At 40.6% G+C, this 22,546-nt stretch overlaps 1 protein-coding gene across 3 annotated transcripts in view; it reads right to left on the bottom strand.

Annotated features, from left to right (window-relative positions):
• Positions 1-22,546, bottom strand: part of erbb4b (erb-b2 receptor tyrosine kinase 4b) — a 275,547-nt gene that overhangs the window by 236,850 nt on the left and 16,151 nt on the right. The window lies entirely within an intron of this gene.

A 22,546-nucleotide genomic window follows, 5' to 3' on the forward strand; every position in this document is an offset into this window, starting at 1 on the left:
CATAGATATAGAGATATAGATACATAGATAGATATAGAAATATAGATATATAGATACATATAGATATAGAAATATAGATATCTATATAGATATATAGATATCTATAGAGATATATAGATATCTATATATATAGCTATAGATATATATAGATATAGATATATAGATACACACACACACACACGGCCACATGGCATCACCTCTTCTGGTGTTTAGCAATCTTGTAAAATTAAAAACATCACAAATTTAAAAAACCCAAATTTAAGATTATCGTAAAAAAAAAATTAAAAATTTAAGTATTTATTAATCTGTGACTTCTCTTTTGTATGCCATTACTCCTCTAACTTACACATGTTGTTTCCAGGGCAGGTCACTGTGGTGACAGTGCATCTTCCCCATGGCTCTGTCACATTCCAGCTGAACCCCACACGAGAACCCTTTGCTGTTATCTGACTGTCTGACTTTGTAGTTCTGGGATTGATGTTATAGCTGCTCATCTCCTGGGCAAACATTAATGAAGGGATGAATCAAAGTTGGAATGTGATTTGGGTTTAAGGCTGATCTGTAAGGTATTCATGTAGAATACAAAACCCTCTTTAAGTCAAAACTTGAGTGCTGGGAATTTACATGTGAGTGTACTTTGTTAATTCCTTTGGGAATTCCTCAAGAATATCGGGTGTGACTTGTAATGATGAACTTCCTTTATATTCACACTTCTGTCGAACAAGTTCACATAATTTTTTTTTTTTTTTTAAAAAGACTTTTGCACTGCCTGACATGACATACATCACAAGGGGTCTCTCACCTCAGGAATTAGAATTTTAATATCTGTTTTTGTGATAATTGTCAATTCCATAAGGGGGAGACAGAAGCTACGTACTACTACTTTAAAATTCTTCTGCTCCTATAGGAAACATGAAAAATGAGTAAAAAGGAACCCAATTGTCTGGTACAATGTTTTAGGAATGTACATGAAAATTCCTGTCGCACATTTAAACAAGTCACCCGCGGGCATTTCATTGTGTTCCAGGATTCCAGAGCTGTCACTTTCCTGAATGAATACTGTTTCTAATATGATTTGTTAAGATCAATTCCTGCTCCTCTTCTCCATCTTTTGTGACATTGTCCCCTCGTCTATACAACTCAAGTGTCAAACTGCCCTCCGTCTGACCCTCCACTGCCACTTTGTACGGCTCATAAACCTCAGTGCCCCCCCCCCATCCCCACCCACCCTGAAAGTACCACCATTCACCCAGCACTACCATGGGTACAACACCAGCCTTAGCCACTCCAACACCACTGACCAAACTCAATTACATGTCCCATTTATCTCTGCTGGGGATGCTTGTCCCCGTGGCTCCAGTGTAAATCTCTGGTCCCAGTCAATAATCTATTCTCCAACTCGTTCAAGGGCCCTCCATTGTTATTAGACATATGTTTGGCAGGGGAATGATGAATGGAGGGTGGGGGGGTGAGAAAATAGAATAAAGGATGGAGAAAGTGAAGCGGTGGGAGGTTACGGTGAACTGAGAGACCAGATATCATTCATCTACCCGGCGACTTCACACTTCATTGTGGGTCGTAATGCAACCGGCGCTAAACATTGGCAGCATTCAGCCCCAGCAGCGCTCTAAGTAGCCTGTTGCGGTTGCTCATCAACTCAGCCAGAGGTAAAGCACGGTCGGACCGGGCAGACTCAGAGGTGAGACGACGCTAACTCTGATACTAAACTGACTTGCTGTGACAGAGTGTGTACACCCCAAACAGAGAGTCGATGATAACAAACAGTAGTATCAGATGTCAAACTAAAGATGTCAGATTAGATAGATAATTACAGCTGATATAGTGGTGTGGGCTGCTGTTGTGCTCTCCCACAGATACTAGGCAAAGCTATCTAATTAAACGATGAGAGGGCATATTCATTCTGTTGTCTGAGGGTCCACTGCTGATGGATGGGATAATGAGTTTCCTGAAGAGCAGCAGCCTGGGATAATGAGTTTTATCCAGGAGAGGCTCAGAGGGTACTCAAGGAGAGCTGCTGCATCCCAAGCTAGGTGACAAACAACTCAAGACACTCAGTCGAGTGTGCTGGCAATTGAGGAAATGGCACCATAACTGTTGGCCAATGGAGCCTATTATTTTGTGTGACTGGCGGTTAGGAATGAAAACTGCCAGACTTGTTGGCATAGCAATCTGTTAAAGCAATCATTCTGCATGATGGTGAGAGTGGCCTGCAGTATCATTCAAACATATTAAATGATGGTTCATTTCTCCGTGTGTCCTTAAGAGTCACTGGTATCCGTCTGCTGCTGTAACAGCGCATCCCTTCAAGAAGGCAGTGGGGCTTTTTATTATAATACACAGAGGTTCAATGATTTTATTAGCTGTCCACACAGGTTATATGTTGCATACAGTATAGCTTCAGTGCTGTGCTGCAGCATCTGCTATTTCTGTTTACTCCAGCAGGCAGAACGGAGGACAGTCCCCAACTATAGGTGACGGACAAGTTAGAGAGAGAGACAGAGAGAAAATTGAATAGATGTGTGAAGTGACAGTGCTCACATCCACAGGGCACAACTGAACTAATGCGTTCTCCTTTACAATCATCACAACTATTTGGAGAATCTTAATTATTTTAACTAATTGCAATTATGTGAGGATTTGTGTTATCAGAGGGAACATTAGTGTTAGACAGCTCATTTTCATTTAAAAAAATCTGAGACTTTTTTGTGTTGTTGCTTAACACACCCCAAATATTGCATCTTCCTGGGCTACAGGCCATATTGCGATTTAGAGTCATATTTGATTAACATGCGCATGATGGCCGAAAACCTTACTTGCATAGTTTTTGTTGTTATTTTATTATATTTTCTCACTCATCTCTGTATGAACTCAGTCACAGGAAATTCAGTTTAGCTGGAATTTAGTTTCATCTTATAAAGAATCATCTTGGATTGAACCACAAGTAAACAATACAACGATGCAGGATTGTTTCCAATATAGGACAATGAAGAGGACAAACAATTATTATCCACAGAAAGATGATGTAAACAAAGCAGGACAAGGACTAGCTTTGGTGAAATTCAGGGCGCTGAGTATCCTAATTGCATCACTTGCTCTACACCGCCACAGGCAGCTCACTAAAGTAGGATGAGGCAGAGCCCGGCCTATCTTTACAGTGCTCATAAAGGGACAATGAAGAGACTTCTCACTGCAGCTTTATGTCAGCTGGCAGCTGCTGCTGGTTCCAGCCTGTGCAAGTTACGGACAAGCACAATAGACAAGGGTATAAGAGACACTGTTTGTGTTTATCACCATGTTTTTAACTTGTATTTGTAGTATTAGGAGCATCAGGCAGAAGTAGAAAAAAAACCCACTTTATTTAAATGATCACTATACGAGCAAAATCTCAAAACAACAAAAGGTGCAAACTGAGGGCCATGTTATGGTGAAGAAAAAGTAAGAGCTTCAGATGCAGACTATCTTCTGAGGGAGTTAATTTTAAGGTCAATCTCTCACAGTGTAAACGGTATGAAAATGTTCCCAAATTAGCACACCAGTGAAACAGTCACAGTTTATCAGCTTAGGGCATTTACATGGAAGAGCTGCGTTCTGCAGGAGTGAGAGGTGATTAGAAATCCTCCTTTAGTGTTTGTTGTCATCATGTTCTGCTGCTTGTAGGTAATGAGGTGAAATCCTTTTCCAAATGATGCAGGTAACTTGGTATGATGCCAGTGCAGTAAATATTGTCCCCGATCCTTGTTGCCATGAGCTCTGAGTTGTAATGAATCATTATAACCAACATACTGATTGCATTTGTCTTGACTTTGAAAAACAACACCAATTGTTGTGTCCTGTATGTCAATATTCAGTTGTTAACATGTAGGTTGTTTCAGCTCGTGTGGCTCTCCCAACCCTTCAGCCTTAAAAAAAAAAAAAAAAAAAAAAAAATGCTGTGATTTCCTGAAATCAAATAAATTTAAGCTACATGAATCAAACCTATAAGGCAAGATAAGAATTGTAGTTTTTAAATCAAATTTGGATTAGAAATGCTTCTTTGTTTAGATGAGAATGACAAATTTAGGCTAGACAGTCAACATGGTGTGTTGTGAAGGGCAGAGAGTAGTCACCCTGCCCTGGTCTTGAACCATGGTCCACAGAGAGTCAGATATGCTCATGACCAGCCACAGCGCTCATTCATCCGTACAGTATGTGACTTTCACTCTTCTCTCCCCTACGAGAAGCGTGTCAATGCTCTTTAAGCACACAGTCATAACCCACTGGGCCTCTCTTGCCCATAGTGCCCTAACACCAGGGATTTGACCCACCTCCAGGGACCTTCACACAGGGATCAACCAAACAAGGGGGGTCCTTCATCCAGCTAAAACATGCCAACTCTTCAACTTTGGCGATAGCCACACACCAAGGCCAAGGGGTACTGGATGCCAAAAGAAAAGTTCAGGGTTTTGACGTGTGTTTTAATTTGCTAATTGCCTGTATCCTCCATGTTTCTCTAATGTGTTACTTCCCGCCCAGCTAGACCAGAGGCCGCAATGGTGCCCGTCGACCATTAGCAAGACTGAACAGACATACAGGTTAACACAGATATACTGATTTAAAGATGCTGCTGCTCTGTTGCATTTTACAGCCCTTTATGGTGCCGCTGCCTCCTCTGTGTCTCTGGTGTAAAGCTAAATGCCACATCTGTTGTTGCTGCTTGATCTCGCTCCTCGCTTCAGCTACAATCCTTAAAAGTCATTTCTCACCGTTAGCTTAGGGTTAGCATGAGCGTTAACTTTCCTTTTAAATTACCAACATCCTCTTTGAGACACATGACATGTTATGTTACTCCTGTCTTACACACTCATGAGTGGCCTAGTTTTAAAAAAAAAATGATATTTAAATGATCAATCAATAACCAGTATTGTTTTTTTTTTTTGGGGGGGGGGGGTAGAAGAACAAAAAAAATAAGAGGAAAAGAGGGAGAGTGAGTGTTGGTGTCCTGAATTAGTCATTGTGCTCCTCACCAAGCAGCCATCTGTCAGCTTTAAGAGTACAAAGTCTCAGTTGTGCTTCTAAGAACTCTGGACTCATTTTACCTCTCCTTCTACTTCATGCATGAAGCATCAGTTTGATATAGTTTGGATTAATGGTTGTCACAATTCAATTTCTCACTGTCTGTTTCAGCAATCTGGCCTGTCTTACCATATTGTTGAGAATACAGATGCATGCCAAAGTTGAAAGACGGATCGTGTGATTACAATATGCAAGTACAGGTATTTTTAGTCCAAAGGTCAGAATCAGTGTCAATGCTACTGGCACTGAGAAGTTTGCACACACAGAAGGTTTTTAATCTCACTTTTTTTTTAAGTTAATTGTTTTTCGAGCAGGTGCCTACAAACAAACACAGCAAGGACATATTAGCTGGATCACACAATGAGGCTACATCATCAAGTCTCATAAAAAATATCATAGACAATCCATATTTCACGTTTGTCAAAAATGTGTTGTTTTTTTTGTTTGTTTTTTAGGAATTTAAACCAGTACGTAGTGCCAACACTGTTTTATTTTTCTATATTATAATGCTGATCAGTTTAATGAGTCTCTATTCATGTATTGACATGTTTTGGGAATCATCTGGACCAATGGATTAACTATTTAGCCGTCTTGATGAGTTATTATTTGATCTGATAACTAATTATCTGCTAAATGTGCTCATTGTACCTGCAGTGGTTGTATCTTGACGTGGTTTTACATGGATATATAAAATGGCGTCGTTATGATTAAGAATAGACATATTATTGTTGACAAAAAGAGGAGGACAAATATAATCGACTTTTCTTTTTCTGAGTAAAGTTCCCAGTGAGTCAGCAGAATAGCAGCAGCAGCAGCAGCAGCAATCAGGACCTAGCTGTGCACCGAATGGCTTCAGGAGCTTGGCCAACACAATAAGGTTGACATCTGGACCCACTTCAAATATAATGCTGCAGAGAGACTTAATGAGTGTGAAGTATTGTCAGGGAGGAAGCCTTGCAGCTACAAAAATCACCGGAAAGAATACTTGAAACCTCAATACACCTCAATGGGCAAAACACCAATTCATGCGACATTATCTTTATGAGATAAGTTAAGAGCTCAGGGATGCTACATCCCAGAGCCCATAAACAATTAACTTTATTACCGCATTTGGTGGCATTTTACATCAAAAAAAGTCAGTAGAGGATCTCTTTATATTTGATTAAAAGGAGGAAAAAAATGTTTGCGATCAATTTTCTAGGTGTGATGTTGTCCGTGCTGTGTTTATGACTTAAGAGGATGTAGAACATAAAGGATTTCCCAAGAATAATACAATAAATCCCCTTCTTTTTTTCCCCCATGTCTGTTTTGCCTCTCTGCTCTACAGCTAAGCCTAACACTATTTCAGCAGAAGTGGCTTCAGAAATATTGATGTTGCAGGGTTATTTTTCTTCATATTGTCCGATTTAAAGTGCTGCAACCTCTTGACTACATTGTAATAATTCACAAAAGGAGGGAAACCTCGCTGCTTTGCGACATCATATCTCAGCACAAAGGTTAAAAAAAAGGGGAAACAGCCTGAAGTGATTTAATCCATCCACCAGAGGAGAGGAATAGAATCCATCTCTTTCATTATCTCATTTTCAAAAATACAGCACCTGCCGTGGAGCTCAGTGTTGTACAGTTCCTTCAGGCTTCGATGGTGTGGAAGCTCAGTAAGATATGGCGAGAACAGGTAGAACCACTCTGTGACTCGAAAAGTCAAGTCACTGGGAGAGGACAGAGTGGCATGAATCGAAATCTCCTGATCTTCAAACAAAAGAGGTGCAAAGAGCATACACTGTTCTTGACATGGCCGGTAGATGGAAAATTCCAGCTTCTTTCATACAACCTGTAAATCAAGTGCAAAGCAACACGAGGGTTACTTTTTCTGTGTTGGTCTGCATCCTTAAATCTTTAGCTGAGACTATGTCGTTCAAAATAGTTCAACTGTCACAATAATCAGATCTGCTCATGGGCTACTTGCTACAGTTGCGTATTCGCATCCAAAGTCTAACTGTACTGTAATCCTGGAATACGTCTATGTCTCAACCCAGGTTACACAAAACCTGAAACAACTCTCTTTTTAAGTTGCCGGCCGGCGCCGGCATTTTTGCCAAAACCAAATCATCTTTCAGCACCCCAGAAAATTCAGTTCTGTGAAGAAATTAAATGGGTGAATACACCAAAAGAAAGCCCGTGTTTTAGACATTAAAAAACCATTTGGTTTTAGATTGATCCACTTCTCTTTAACACAAGCACTTGAGCATTATTCCTTTTCATCAAAAAACATACCTTTTAGAGAAAAAGCTGAGAAAATGACAGCTCTTAAACCGTTTTCTAGCAGAACATAATTTTTCACTATTTTGGTTTTAGTTTCTTTTTCATCTTACTCTCTTGGCACATTTGAGTTCAGACTGGTTTTTTTTGTTGTTGTTTTTTTTTCCCCTTCTGGTAAGACTAGAGTAGCAAGAAAAAACAGCCAAAGCAACCACATACAGCATTGTCATTAACCTCTACAGGCCATACCACTAACACGTACTGTAGGTGATAAAGATTGATCATACAAGAACATAGAGAACATACTTAAGGCAGTGAGGGAGGAATAGAAATGTCCATACATGCAAACATGGTTATAGCCTATCTTTAGTAGAAGAAGATCCCAGGAGAGGTGAACATGAAGGGCTGCCAAGTTCACAGTGACTCTGGGAATTAAAGCACTGGAACCCAGAAACAGATTCCTGGCTAAAGTCATGCCGTCCCATACTGGAGGTGCAAGCAGATTTACACAGCACACTATGCATGTTTTACAAGAGGAAATAAAATGTTCATCCAATAACACTGAGGTTTTGTTACCTTAATTGTTATTTCAGTGAGAGTTTAGCGGTGTGATAGATTTATTGCTGCAAATGAAGTAGAAGAGCCACCTACAGTATACAGGTTTATCTTGTGGGGCTCTGCCTTATCTGGCCTGTGCACATGTTGTTAAACCAGATAGGACAGAGGAATCTCTCCAGAGGAAAAAAAGAGTTTGGCATTTATACTCTGAAATTATTTTAAGAAAGACAAGTCAGTTTTTTTGTTGTTTTTTTTTTTTTTTTCTGCAGCCTCACATTGTCCTTGTTGCAGGGGTCTCAGGCTCAAAATACCTGAGGGTGCTAGCTGTCCAGTCTTGTCACAAGGGCACTGCTTTATTTCCACCAAAAAAGACAGACCTCAACTACTCACATGTACTGGCTTTTGAGAAACATCCTGGCTTATTGCTGTGCAATCATAATAAGAGAGTACCGGAAGATCAAGTTACTTTTCCACGTCTTCTAACATGGACAGATGTCGATGTGTGTTTGTAATAACGATAGCGAGAAGGAACTTTAGGCATAACTTGTTATCATGTGAAGGAGCCTTGTCCGGCCCTGGGAGTTTGAGACCTCTGCTTTAGTACAGGGAGGTTTTCATTTGAATCATTTAAACACATTGGGATTCTTTTTAACACAGTCTTATACGCCTGGAGGGCCACGTGTTCATATGTAAATTAAAAAAACAAAACAAATAGACCTGCTGTGTCACATGTGTAGCAGTACCACAGACATTGCGGGATGCATCATGCAGCCCCGCGCGGTGCCAGTTAAAACTGAAAGATGGAATAAGATCATATGCAGATGTATGCCTTCATGCAGAGGACAGGAGCCAGCAGGCTCCTTTTGAATGGGCACCCACTTGTCCCTAATTTCTAATGTGAAGAAAGCACACAAAGTATTTCTCGGAAGAGCGCTACACAGTAGAAGGCCGTTCGTTGGCAGCCAACTGCAAGGGAGAGCTGAGAGAAAATAAAGCTTCTATTTTTTTTTTTTTTTTGCTCTGTGGAAGTACCCTGATGAGAAGAAGGAGGAACCATATCAAACTGTGGGCTAATCGGAGATTGAATGGAGTTTGACGTGAAAAAGTTCATTGGCCATTACATCATCTGTACTGGATGTTTCAGTCTCTCCAAAACTAAATCCCGCACTCTGAAACAAACAGGAAAATGTAAAAATACAAATTATTAATAAAAATCTATAAATCAAGATATTTCTGTATTGACAAGAGAAAGCTGACTTGTTGTGGATGAGTTTGATTCTAAAATTGAGAATGTTGTTCGAGACCCAGTGCAGTCATGGGTAGTTGCTCCACAGAGTATTATTCCCACTGAAGCCCTTTTTGTCCACACTGTGCTATCAAAGCTTTCCTCTGATCTAGTTGTCATGAATGCTGCATATTCTTGAATATATTTCTTTTCCTCTTCAACTGTACGTCTGTCCATCTGTCTATGTGTTGCCCTCCCTCTCTCGAAGGAGATGGTAATGGGATCTTAGCAGAAGTCTGATTAAAAGGACACTTCCTCCTTGGAGACCACCCGACAGTTTCCCTTTTTTCTTCCCTTCTTTTCCTCAGAGCGTCAGAAACCTTGGGTATAGGAACAGAAGGGCCTGATAGCAGGCTAATTAAATTAAACCTCCTTTAATAAAAGAGGAAGTGAACTTAATGCTTTTATCCCAACTCTGCCATCAAAGGAAGGGGAAAAATAAAGCAGCGAAAGAAAAAACACACAACCTGAAGATATGAATTTCTTCCTGTTACGTTACATTCATGCTACCCCATAGCTACATTCAAATAATAAAAGAGAAGGACTGTTTTTAAAAAATGAAAGACTTCATGAAGACCAGAACTCTTTAAAAACATGATGAACTTTTCTCGTCTTGCAGTTCAGGGTTTCCTTTGTAGTTAATATTATTTCTGTGTTATGTTGAAACTTGCGCTCACTTGCCAGTTCTCTGGCTACACCTCAAATACAGCCACCCTGCAATTAATCCTCCCTTCATCTGGATTATAATCAGATTTTAATAAATCAGTTTGAAAGATATGCTGATTTAGTCCGTTGATCATTTGTGAAGGCTGTCGTGTGCTGGCTTTTCTAAGTTGTGATGCTACTATTTCGTCAGCTGCTCGGTGGCCACGATTGCTGTTAGGGCCTGAGCACGCCAGCGTCACTGAGCTGTACGCGTCTGATATCTGGTCAGTATGGTGCAGATCTGATTAAACATTTCATCACAAGAGCCCCGGTGTCTGGTTCTACTGTCACACACTGCACCACTATGGCAACGTTGTGCTCCAAACTGTCAGGACGAAACTTTGTCTACCATTCAGGGAGCGACTGACAGCCAAGCGGAGTACATTCTTCACCCTCATCACCCAGCAACGCTGCTGGATGTAGCTGGGTCACTGTAGCTAGAGCCAAAACACACCTGGTCGACATCCATGTTATGTGCCCCTGCTCATGCCAGTGCACCGTGCTGGGACGCACAAACCAGCCATTCAGGCACAAACATGCTGGGATCACCCAGTGTGAGAGTGTAAGAATTCCAGTGTGAGAGTGTAAGAATTGGTAAAAACTTAAACTCAGCATCTTGGAAGTACCTCACTGCCCATATGTCATCAGAACATACTGAAGGCTAGTCCAGTAGTATTAATTACAGCACAATCAGTTGTGTATGCTCAAGAGTCAGTTTGTGTTCCAGGTTTAAATTCTAAGCATTTCATAACAAAGGACTGCAGACTAAATATATCACAAAGTTAGAGACCTAGTTAAAATCCTTTCATCTTCACGGCCGAGGGGAACTATTATTTAAGATGCGAGTGGCCTAAAGGGTGGATAAAACCTGTTTGGTTTTTTTTAGAATTCAGTCTATTAGAGGGGGAAATGCACCTTTAACCTGTAGTGATGGAGAACTAGGAGCCTGCCCTTCTTGGCGGTTTGCTTTCATATTCTGAATCTTTTCAGAGGAGCGAAACCCTCCTGGACTCAAGTCCATCACTTTCCTCCTTCTGCCCTTTGCTGAGGGAGAAAGTCAAAAGGATTATCATAAATTTACATGATCAAAATCATAGCTTTATGTGCACACAGTTTGAAATCAGAGTTGAAAACAAGTCTTACACAAAGACGGATCTGATATGTACGGCCGGATACCAGTGAATAATATATGTTGCGCTATATTGGGTCAGTGGAAGCTGTATCACATTGGACAAATGCAAAAGCAGGAAGTGCCGTTCTGATTTGGTTCAACGGTCCAAAGAGAGAGAATGATAGAAAAGTAGGGAGGAAAGAAAAAGCAAAAAAAAAAAGAGCTTCTCCTCTCATCCTCATTATGTAAACGAGGTGCATGACTGTTCAGTAGGTCCCTTGAGAGTTAATTACCAGTGGCTTCTCAGCCTAATTGGCTGAAACTAAAGAATTTGCCATTTCTTATTCCCATGCTCGCTCTACCCTTCCCCTTCTTTCACGTATACGGTGTTCCCCTCTCTCTCTCTCTCTTACACACACACACACACACACACTTCCCCCCTTTCCACTTTTCAACCTGGTTTCTTGTTTTCTCCTCGCTCCCTCCGCAGCGCCATCCTTCCAGTTAAGCTTCATGCCAGTCAAAAATCTGGCACTAATGCTTAATTTGAGCATCTGCTCCAGGTGGCAGTGGGTAAACAGATTTTTACATTGCTAACTCCAGTGATTTGGCCATACTAATCACGACTGAATAAAGAAGAGACACAGGGCCTGAGAGTTACCCATCACTAAGAAACAAAAAAAGAGAAAAGTGAGAGCTGGGATCTCACTTATTTCTAAATGAATGCAAATTAAATTCCAAAAAATAGGGATAACAAGTTGGTAGTAAGAAATTAAAATAGGCATATCATGGAAGAAATATTACTAAAACAGGTAGTCACGACGATGAACTGAGGGAAACATGAGGCTTTGATTTCACACTACAGTGTAATAAAACCTTTTTTGATTATGTGGATGAATCAGAATTCTCTCTTTTTTTTTTTAGATAAATGTCTACTACACATGAATTAGTACCGCAGCTATGCGACGTTCCTGCACACACTGACGATGTGACCTTTGCTCAAAAAAAAGTGGGACTTGCTAGATTCCTATGATCTCAGCATCATGTAACTCAAACAGTCCAGACTTTAACCTTCAGGGTTTTTTGTTTTTTTTTTGTAGACTTCGCACTTGTTGTCCTCCTGGGGTCAATAATGATATGAGGATTGATTGTATGTAACACATAAAAGTAACTATTACAAGCAAATGCTTTTTTTTTAAACCCCTTTTAGCACATTTCATTCCAACTCCAGCCATCCATCCATTTTCTACCGCTTATCCTGTTAAGGGTCCCGCGGTCATTCCAACTCATTACCACATTTTATATAACTTTTTGGGGGGAATTTATGGTAAAAAAAAAAAACATTTGAATTGAACTATAACTTATTTTTGAGTAAAAATGAAACAAAACAAAAAAAGAAGGGAAAACCTTGTCAAATTTTACCACAATAAAATGGTTTGATTTTTAGCAAACTTAGTCTTGGAACATATTTAAGTATTTGGATGACGGCTTTTGAATTTTCAAAGAAAAAAACAAAAACAAAAAAACACATCAACAGTCATTTTAGCCAGTGCCACCGAACCAAACCTGGACGGTGGAGTGACAGGAATCCTCCAGCAGCCTCGGCAAAGAGCGATGGAGGACATCCGCTGATTATAAACCTTGATTCAACTATCAATTTGGAAGGCAAAGACAAATGTTGCTGTCCTGCCAACAGGTACTCAGAAAATCGCCTCTAGTGGAATGCCTCAACCGACAACATATTTTACCGTTTAATTTAGGAGCCTTGTGTACAACTCTCATCCACAGAACACGTCCAAGGTCAGTGCTCAGTGACATCCTGTTCTATTTGAGAGACAGAAGCAAAAATAAAAGCTGGAAGATATAAGAGTTTGGGTATCAATGAAACCAAAACGTGCTTTTTTTCAAATTAAAACAAATACACAATGAATAAATCTGATCAAGCTGTGTTAATAATAATAATAACAATAATAATAAATAATAATAACAATAAAGAGTTAAATTGAAAATCAGAAATTTTGATGTCCTATTTGCTGAGGGAAACAGAGACATCCGAACAGCAAGAGACAGGGATTTAACAGCACTTTTCTAGTAAGCATAAACATCAGGCCCTGGCGGTGGCATGGACAAAACACGATTAGCTCTGCTTGTAGTTCAAAGGCCCTGCACATATTGTAGTTTCTCTGTGCAGCCATATCTGCACCTTCGCAGCTGTGTTTTTAAAGATTAACAGCCAAATTCAATGTATTCTGCACACAAATACTATTTATTCAGTGTAATGAGCAAATATTAAAGAGAAAAACGAGAAACCACAAAAACAGAGGGGACACTAAAGAGGGAGTGAACAAAAATAATGATAAAAGGTAGAATAAAGAGAGAGGAAAAAAATAAAGACATTAAGCTTATGAAAGGATTTTTGTTTAATAGAAATGTCATTAGCAAGTTTCTTTCTGTCCTAAAAGTGTCAGACACTCATCAGACTGTGAGGTCTCAATTATGGAATAATTCTGTTCAGAACCAATTTAATTCCCGTAACATTCCGACTGGAAATGTCTGTATCAAGTTTAGGATGTAAACGCTCACTCCGTGTGCTCAACACTCACTTCCACCGACTGGAATATACGAAACGGACCAGAATACGAACGAGAAACGATGTCATCCAATGAATGTCGGACATTTTTCAGAATGTCCCGATTGTTCTGCATCGCTACCTTTTTTTCCCCCACGAAAATGTTGTTTGGGAAACTTTTCCTCACCTGGATCAAGGGTCTATATGGATGCCAACAACCCCCTTGAGGCAACTAAAATTTGAATGATTGATTGACCGTTTCCATGACAAATTATACATGTTAGGGCTGCAGGATTTTGAAACAAAAAAAAAAAAGATTTAATTGCAATTATCTTGACTGATATTGCAATGAAGATATGATTTGTGCCATTAGAGAGAATGGAATACTAATTTTTGTACATGTTTTTTTTTTCTCCGTTTCATTGAAAAACACATTAAAATGATTATCATGTATTAAACAGGTATTTCCAGCCTTTCTGGGATTTAAAATCTGCGGTAGACCACATTGCAATTTCAATTAAACTTCAATTAACTGCGCAGCCATAATACCTATATTGAGTCCGTCTGATCACATCATGATTCATTTGCATGTATTCCCTAACCCCTCCATAACCATTACTGCCCCACAGCATCAACAGGTTTGGATCCCCTCTATGGAAACAATCCCTTAAAAATTTTATTCGGCAGGTAAAAGGAAATGACAGTGGAGTAAACTTGGTGAGAGGTTCTCGTGTCTCCTGAACGGTCAAGTGATAAGAATAAATGTGGGACATTAAAATGTCTCTCCTGCCTTTGCTCTCCTGTTATGTTTCTCCTGAGCAGCATTTGACAGTCACGTAAGGGGAAGATGAATCAGATTTGTCCTCTCTAACTCAATGTCTTGCCAGCCTGGAGTAAGCATCCCCTCTGGTTATCCTTCCTCTTTTCTCCGTACGTTTTCTTTTTTTTCCTTCTTCCCTTCAGTCCTTCCTGTTCCTCTCACTGGGAAGAGTGTCTATCAGCAGAGTGTAGGGTACTGGTGTTGGCGGCATTTTAGGAAGCAGCCGCTTACCTCCCACTTTCCTCACCATGCACCTATTATGGTGATTATCAGTACTGTCAGTCAAAGCAACCCGCCCCCACGTCCAAGTCCCCATCCCATCCTTCTGTGGCCTGGAAGGCTGTGCTGATAGACAGATCTAATGTTCCCCTGAGATGGGGAGACAGAGGGAGATGGTGGCAGGAAGAGGAAGCTTTTCAACAACTCAACAGGAAAGGAAAGCAGCAAGGGAGGAGAGGGAGAGGGACTGCTCCTGCCGCTCTACTGGGTTTACTGGGGACATTCATATGAAATGGATGTCCACTGGGCACTAGAGGGAAAGAGTGATGATCCATGTTGTCAGGGAGTGTTTGCTGCTGAGTCAAACTAGCTGAAAGATGTAGCACCAGCATGAAATCATACACCTGGAGTGCTACACTGATGACCAATATCTGTTTATGTAACCAATCAGAACAGTCTGACTTGGACGTCTGTTTAAGTTTAGGAGGGTGTGTTTTCTATTTCTGGGCCATCACACAACTTTTTTTTTTTTTTTTTTGCTCCACTATATTGTGAGTGAAGTCAAAGTCAGACTCAGTGGGTTGCATATTTCTTGAGCTATAGGTGGAAGAGGGCAAACAAGTATTATCTTGATTTTTTATTTTTGTAAAAGAGCATATGTTTTCATACATCCATAAACCATGTAACTGGACCAAAGGCTAAGAACCAGTGACTGGGACCAGTAATATGAAAGGCTGTCTGTAAACCTTTGATCTTTTGTTCTATTTATGCCATTAGTGTGGAGAGTCTCACAGTGGCTTGCTGCCAGGACTTTGTTAGATCTGGCTAACAAGGAGGGCTCAGGTAGCCCTAATAGAATCTTTCCTCTGCTTATCTCTACTGACTTCAAACACTGCAAATGACTGAAAAACAATCTGGGTCGGACTTTGCGGGTAAGGATGAAGAATACTTATGGGTTCAGGCTTTTCTTCAGACTGGACGACAAATCTCCTACTATACTGCGGCAGATCAAAGTTAATTCCCCTCTTAATTAAGCTGAAATTGGATGAGAGCAGGCAGGGACTGGCTTTTGTTTTCCTTTGTGCAGGCAAACATTAAAAGCTATATGTGTGTGTGTGTGTGTGTGTGTGTGTGTGTTTGTTTTGGGGTTTTTTTGCTTGTGTGTGTGTGTGCGTATGAGGTAATCATGTCTTATAGATGTGTGTATAACTATAGGTGTTGGTTCACCCATGTTGTACATGTGAGTGCAGATCCTCCCTCTCTCTTCATGGCCAGTCAGCCTCTGTGTAACCCAACATAAGCACAGTGGTGCTAGGTAATGAGACTCCTTCTGCTGCTTTCTTTTTCATGGCCATGTCCATGTGTTGTGATGTTAATGAGCCCTCGCTACCACAAACACCCCTCCTTAATTGTCCTCTTTGATCTACCGCTAATTCTGCTAATTAGGAGCCCAACTTTCAAAGTTAAACGTTTTGCTTCCACCTCTAAGTGTGCCCTCCACATGTGTGTGCCTGCATGTACGCTGGGGAAAACAAAATAAAATGGCACAAAGAGAGGAAAATTGTCATCCCCTTTGCTCGTCTGTCCCTCCCTTAATGAGACTGTCCTCCCAGGAAAAAAAGAGTAAATGGAAGCACCAAAGAGAAGCTTTACAGAAGTTTAAGTGACAGATACCCTCGAGCGGCTGTAGTAATTATGTCCAGAGCAAAGTAGGAGACTATATTTCATCAAGAGGAAGGCTAGGGTGGCAGATGAATCAAACAAGTCCTTCCTTGAATCCAAGCAGTGATTTGTAAGCCCATTGCCACCAAAGTGGCAAGCTTGACCATAGTGGTGCACAGGAAAATAAACAGGAAGTAGCTTGGTACCCTTTATTTGGGGGGGGGCATAGTATAAATGCATTCACCTGACACATTCTCCATGATTATCAGCAAACGCACTCAGCACTACACCTGCAAACAGACACTGTCATGCTCCCGACAGATGTTCAGGCACATCTCCTTCTGCACAGATGCTTCAGTCTGCAGTGGTCAACACAAACACATCTGTACATTCCCAAACATGTTCACATGCTGTAAGAGCAAACTCAGCTCACTCAGACATAATAGAAGCCACACATCCAGCAATGGCTCTTTTCTCTCACTCTCCCCACAAATTTGCTGGCTGCGCCTTTTCACACATTGCACATTTAGGCAATAAACCCTGAAATTCACCCAAAATGGAGAACAATCCCAGCATGAGAAATCAGATAAAGGTGTTTAGCTTTAGTTAAAATGTTATCTGGATACTCGGTGCTATTTTTCTGCCTGTCTGCCCCAAAGGCATGGCATTTATGGGTTAACATTCCCAGACTGTGTTGGGAGAAAAGTCATTTATGTTTTCTGCACCATCTGCTTGGAATAGTTTGCAGGATGAGCTTAAACTCAAGGACCTCAACATGTATTTATTTTTTTTTAATATACTGATTTCATGTTTGCATTTCCAATTGGATTTAACTTCCTATCAAGGAATCTCAATGGAATGAAATGGGTAAAATAAAGCTTAAATAAAATCCATAGAGAATCAGCAGTTCCCTAACCCTAATTAACATGCTACATGCCACACAAGGTGTGGATTGTTATGTGCTTCAACGCAGAAATCTGTCCAATTTTAGAACAGTTTTCATTAAACAGGCCGTGGAGCTGCAGGAAAACCACAAATAGGTCCATTATTTGTCTGGTCACGTTGCTTTCACAGTTGCTTGGGTTTTAAAGCCTTGAGGGTTTCCTGCTACTCTCCTTCTTAACTCCACTGACCACTTCCATCATTGTAACATGCAACATGCAGTAACACCACAATACACAGAACGCAGCCGCATCTGTGGATGTTTGACAATTCAATTAGGTGGGATTCATCCGAGGAAGCTTCAATGATATTTAAACATCACTTATAGTGCCGGGCCAAATGAAGTGGTTAACACTTAATTAAAAAGGAGTGAATCTTACAGAAAACAAGTGGCTCCTCATTCAGAATTCAGTCACAAAGGAGTTCTGGGGAGCAATCAATATTAATCACAGACGACTAAAAAGAAAAAGAAAAACCACAACAAATTAAGTTGAAGGTTTCCCTCCACCCACATTCTATTGTCACTTCTCATTCCAATCAAACAGATTTGTGATTAGGAAAATGTATCGGATGAAGCAAATTGAACAATTAGTCGTGTTGTGAGCCCATAGACAGAATTTTAGTGATATATAATCAGCAAGATGATGACAGAAGACAAACATCTGAAGAAACACCACCACACTTACTTTCCTGTGTCTCTCAATCACACAATCAGAATACTGGGGGAAAAAAAAAAAAAAAAAACTTTATAGAAACTGAATCCTTCTCAAAAGGCAACATTCGATGAGAAGAGAGGAGAGGAGAGGAGAGGAGAAGACGCCTGACAGCACAGCCAAGGGATCCCATGCCAATCGGAGCATGGCCTTTTAGCCGAGCGCTCTGTCAGAGATGCCAGTTTGACAGACGATGCTGGCCCAAGTGACATTTCTCCAGGGGTAAGAAAGAAGGGACAAAAGTGTGAGACATCACAGGTTGTTAAAGAGAAAGAGGGTAAAAAGCACAGAAAAACATCTATAAGCATAAAAGGGTGAGGGTGAGCTGGTTATTTAGGAATCAGTTTTGTGGTATTTCCTCCGGTGTGCTGTGTCCCCAACTGTCTCCCGCTGACAAGGGAGAACCAATGCAAAGTTCTCGAGCAGAACTAGGTCAAGAAAAACTTGAATTTTTATTTTGGTACAAAAAAAAAAAAATGCAATTAATTTCAACAAAATGAAATATTTTTACAAGAAAAATCCATTCTGAACCCTTAACTAAAAGTTTACTCAAAAATTGCAACATGGCCAACAGCAAAGAGGGCAGGATTTTTTTGTTCAAGGCTAACTGTGTGTCAAAATACCTTTTAAAAAAAAAATTATATATATATATATATATATATATATATATATATATTGTGGTGCTGCAGAAATGTCTGGCATACACATCCTCCTCTACAGACTTAAAATCTCTGTCCAACAAAAATCCCCCCCTCCAAAAAAAAATCACACCACAACGAAATGAAAATGAGAATGATGATAAATTAATATAATAAAATTAACGTGCCCTCTTATATCGCAAGTGCATCAGTCGAATAATCTCCATTGGATCTTTTTTTCTTTCAAAATCATGCAGCCCAGATTGAAATGGAACATCTGATGCTGGCATGAGTCTTTTAACTTCAAATACAAATACAGGTGGGGATATTTAACTCTTGTGAATAAAAAAAAAAATGCGAGCAAACATTTATTCAAAACACATCAGTAAAGATCCAGAGAGATGATATGAGCTGCGTATTACATGAAACTAAACTAACATATGCTTTCAACCATTTTTATCTCAGCCCAGCTTTCTCGTGTCAGGCAACGTGTCTGAAGTCACCTCGTCTCACCTGCAAGTGTATAAAACAAGCACGAAGGAGATCAGAGGTGGAGGGAAGGGAAGGGAAGGGAAGGGAAGAAAGAGCTTGTTTATTGGCGCAGCGCTCATTAGCATCACACCTATTAGCGTCCTGCCAGCTTCGCTGGCTCTCTTCGTGACTCAATCCACGGAGACAGACTAGCTGTCAGCTCAGAGAGGCGGCCAACATGCCCCACAGAACAAACACACCCACTGCCAATTTCTGTTCTGTCTTTATTTATCCATTTGCTGTCTGTCCATGTCTGAAGCATAAAAGACAGGTAAGCAGATGGATGAGAGAAATATTGTAGTGGCATGCACTCTGCCAGGGCATGAAGGGTATATACTGTATATTTATGAACTAAAAGCACACGATCACGGTGAAAGAGGATCTAAAGCATCTGTAGATGTGAGCTGTTGGCAGACTGATTGACCTTCTGTTATCAACGACTGAGCCCCGGCCAACAGGTGGGTCACATGACATTTTATTTGGATCGCCGGGTGCATTTCCACAACTGATTACGCAGTCCTTTATTTAAGGTATCCGCTGGATGATTCGGTTGTCAAGACTACAACAGTCGAGCGAATGCATGTCAAAAACATTTCACAAACCTAAAAAAAAAAAGAAAAAAGAACAAAAAGACAGGCACAGCTACAGAAAACACACGTAAATAAAAGCCACAACACAACTGCTAAAGCTTCAGTGAGCAACAACGGATGTTGACGGCCAAACAGTTTCACACTTCGGAGGATTCTTGGCTGTTTGAAAAGTGATATGTACTTCAATGACCCACAATAACTTCCATAATGTGATTGTGTTTAAATGTCCATGTGCATTTACCCTGCCATCTTGAGTTGGTCCATTATGAGCTACATCTATGTTTCAGTCCACCCGTCTCACCACCAACACCACTGTTGCTCATCTCCCTTGTTTCGCCTACTGTGTGTTTATTTTGTGACTTTTGAATGTGTTCTGCATTAATAAACTTGGTATTTTTGGATATGCAAAGTTGTTTGGATATGAATTTCCTTGAGCAAAATGGCAAACTTGTGTTTGTCTTTTTTTGGGGGGGGTTTTATCCAACAATTACAGTTTCTGCCAGAACAAAGCATTTCAAATTGCATCTTGTTAGTCAGCGAGGTTGTACCAGAAACGTTGTTTCTACAACGGCCAGAAAAAAATACAAGATTTTGAAAAAGTATCATTTATTCAACTTTTTTTTTGTTTCCAATAACACACTTATAAAATTAGGCTGCTTTATCAAATGCACATCTTTCAAAATAGTTTGCCTGCTAAAAAAAAAAAAAAAATCAAACTTTTTTTCGAAGACGGACTAAAACTGAATCTCGTCAAAACTGCTACCTTAGTATTATGACATAATCTTTGTTATTTGCATGGTACAGCCTGGTGCTGAGTAACTGGTGTCCACAAACACTGTGTGGGGAGTGTATAATGTTTATGTCACCAGCTGAAGTGCAACTATTCCAGCAGTTCATGAAAAATGATAAGCTGAAGGAAGTATTCGCTCAGGGGCCCGGTGATGAGTCTTCCTCTACTCTCTCGAATTCTCAGATCATTTAAATTAAACTGCATCAATCTGCCCGTGTGGGTTTTTTGTGTCCCTTCTTTCTCTCTTTCCTTCCTTCCTTACTCTGCCCTCTTCTCTCCCTGCTAGTTACACTGCCATGATATCATATTCCGGAAAAACCTTAACGGTTTTTCTGTTTACTCTAAATAATATTAATGTTCCCAGTCCGTCAAATTCACCATGTGTATTATTTAGAGCACATTATTAAGTACCGCCGACCTCAGGTTGAAAACTTATGCCACCTTCCCTGACCTCTGACCCTTTCGTCAACATCTCCAACTGGATGGACTGAAGGATAGCTCTGTCAGGTTGCTTGTTCCAATTAATCCAGTTCGCGAAATGCTAGCACAGATGGTGGGTGGGAAGAGGTGGAAATCCTGCACACTTTCCATAACTTCAGCTCCCTTCATTAGCACAGTGTTTCTGTTTTTCGTGCAACAGGTAAAATCCATTCAGGTGTACAGGTTTTTCTATGTCGTCTAATTCATGGATGTGCTTCTCTGGCAGCATATTCTGATTCGTTGCTGCGCTTTCAAAAATGTTTTTGCACTTGAAGGTCAACGTACTTTACCTCAGTTTCCTGTTTTCATCCAACATGAGTTTTCTGAAAGGGGCTGACAACCATCAGATAACTAGATAGAACCAGCAAATTCCCTGGGCTAAGTGTAGATATGTGCTGCACCAGGCCAAGCTGGACCATGACCATAAACCACTCAGGAGTTTGGAGAATTTCACATCATTTTTACAGGTACCTGCTACAGAGGGAGTTTACAGGCTCGTGAAACAGGCTGGACAGGTACTAGAACTCGTCACTCATCACATGGATACCTCTGACATAGAGGTGATTGCAATAAACACTTGAACTAAATTATAAAATGGCACCACATTTCCAGCACTTATTTTTTACTTTGATAACATTCTAAGAGCTTTTATTGAGATAATCAAGCAACAGCGGGTATTGCTGTTAGTGGTTTTTTTAAGACCAGAATGGAGAGAACTTGATAGCTGTCGTCGGCTCAGCTGAGTCCTGAGTGGTCACAAATACAGCAAGAGGACAACGGGTTAAGCATTACACCTAAATAATGATCAAAATATGGCCAACATCTCTGCTGCACACGGGTAAGCACCACCTGTCTCACTCCAATGTTACTGTTTCTTGATTATTCTGTACATATTTGGATAGCGTGCGCTTGTGTGTGTGTGTGTGTGTGTGGGTGTGAGTGTTTGTGTCTGTGTGTCGGCCTTGGTTGGCATAAGGCAGAAAATCAGGAGAGCCTGCCGGGCCCCTGAGGGCCTTCAGTGTTTAAATCTCCATTAGGCTGATGAGGTTTGGCAGCTGAAGTTGCCGGAGTTAGTGCTGAGCTTCAACCCTCCTCATGGCGAGGCCTAATTAAACCTAGACCTCACCCCTAATTTAAAGATAACTAGCTGTAGGGGTGAGCTACCAGCCCACAGGTTGAGAGAACTGCTGAGTACGACGTGCAGTAAATGTGTTCTTCAGTGACAGGATGAGCTAAGTGAGAAGGACATACCATATGCAGTTTAGTTTAAAGTAAAAGCACATGCACGCACGCACACACACACACACGCGCGCGCGCACACATACTCTCTTATACTAACAATGTAAGACCCCAGTGGAAACTAAACCTCAGAAACTGGAGGTGAGAAACAGCACAATTTTCAGCTATAAGACTCAACAGTGTGCCTCTGAAAGTAAACTCTCCTAAAATATTAATTTATAAATAAAAGGGGACCTATTATTCTAATTTTCAGTTTTATATTTCATAACGGAACTCTAAAGAGCAGGGGTGCCCAAAGTTTTTCCCTTGGAGGGGCAAAACTGAAAATTAACAGCCGTCTGCGGGCCAAAAGCAAACACATA

This window comes from Aulostomus chinensis, chromosome 12 (assembly GCF_037954235.1).
Source record: "Aulostomus chinensis isolate RoL2024-O1b breed Wild chromosome 12, RoL_Achi_v1.0, whole genome shotgun sequence".
Classification (NCBI taxonomy): domain Eukaryota; kingdom Metazoa; phylum Chordata; class Actinopteri; order Syngnathiformes; family Aulostomidae; genus Aulostomus; species Aulostomus chinensis.